Below are 1,825 nucleotides of genomic sequence, written 5' to 3' on the forward strand. Positions count from 1 at the left end.
CACAGAGAGAGAGGGGGCGGGGGGGGGGGGGGCAGCTGACAGTAAAATAAAAATCCCGATGGCAGAGACGCACCGGGAGTGCATTTAACCAAGCAGCATTCTGAAAGCCACGTTCACAGAATCTTACTGGCTACTAGTAAGGACTACAAACCAAAGTTAAAAACAAACCTGAAGCTGAAGAACCCTAAACGTTAACGAACAGTATCCGCAGACCGAATTGAATATTATCATGTGTTTGTAGATAGCGTGATCATTATTCTAGAAAAACTTTGTTCGCAAATGTTTGCTTGAATGTTGTCGATTCATGAAAAAAACGAATGGAAACCCCTTAAAATGTTTCAAATCAACTCGATTGCCAATTTGATCGCAAAACCGCATGTGACTTCATTACGCACAAGTTTTTTTGTTCGCTTTAAAGCTGTTGGATGGAAACACACTTTCACCAGCTTTATTCGCAGATTTTTTTTTATTAAACTTCAATAATCATGATAAGTGGATGGAACTTACTATTGGCTTGGAAGAAGTAGAGTCAAGCGGGGGGGAATAGGACATTGGGCTGTATACACAGTCCCTGACAAAAGTCTTGTCGCTTTCTGAGTGGGTAGAGTACCAAAATTGTACTCAAGTAAAAGTACTGTTCCTTCAATAATCTGACTCAGTAAAAGTAAAGTAGTCATCCAATAATACTTGAGTAAGATAAAAAGTGCTTGATGAAAAAACTACTCAAGTAGTGAGTAACTGTTGAGTAACTTCGGATTTATTTCTAACACAAGCACAACCAGACAGACAAAATACAAATAATCATATTTAGCCATATAGTCCATCCAATCATCCTCCTCCATCATCCATCTGCATCCGCTTATCCGTATCGGGTCTGGGGGCAGCAGCTCCAGAGGGGACCCCAAACTCCCTTTCCCGAGCTACATCACCCAGCTCCGACTGGGGGATCCGAGGCGTTTCCCAGCCCGTTGGGATATATCCTCCACCTGTCCTGGGTCTCCGAGCCTCCCTCCCAGCTGACGTGCCTGGACCCACTCCTAGGGAGGCGCCCAGGAGGCATCCTTACCATGCCCGACCACCTCAACTGGCTCCTTTCGCGCGAGGAGCCAGCGGCTTCTACTCCGAGCTCCTCTCGGATGACTGAGCTTCTCACCCTATCTCTAAGGAGACCGCAGCCACCCTCCTGAGGAAACCCATTTCGGCCGCTTGTACCCTGGATCTGGTTCTTTCGGTCATGAAATCTGATCCATCCAATCAATAAAATAAATTAAAATGAATTTATTAATTACAAAATCGCTTATTTGAGAGACTTGTCACATCAAATTAGGATGGATACTGCATGTGTAAAACATACTGTATGTAATCTGAAAGACAAAGATCCACCTCTCCACAGCAAAAACTAAAACCACCGCTACGTCTCCTCAGGTTAGATGTTGAGTAGTTGAACGCTGACATGTCCGTTTGTTTTGGTCGACCCTGAACACACCGCATGATGTAGCTGCTGTCTTTTTCCTAAGGTAACCATGCTTTCACTATGAGGCCGGGGGGGCTTCTGAAGGGTTTTGCTTCTGACGTCTTTGCTACGACTGTAAAGCTAACGGTTAGCTTTACAGTTAGCCTGTCACACTGCTGAAACGAGTACGGTCACATGACTGAACAACGACGTGTGATTGGTTAAGCACAGTCACGTGGTAGAGACTTCAGCGGAAGACTCTCTCTGTCAAAATAAAACATTAAAATGAGACGTACGCGTGGGGTAAAAACAACGACGCGTAGTAACGAGTAACAAGCTCATTGTAGCCTGATGTAGCGGAGTAAGAGTACA

Source organism: Etheostoma spectabile, chromosome 9, assembly GCF_008692095.1.
Source record: "Etheostoma spectabile isolate EspeVRDwgs_2016 chromosome 9, UIUC_Espe_1.0, whole genome shotgun sequence".
Taxonomy (NCBI): domain Eukaryota; kingdom Metazoa; phylum Chordata; class Actinopteri; order Perciformes; family Percidae; genus Etheostoma; species Etheostoma spectabile.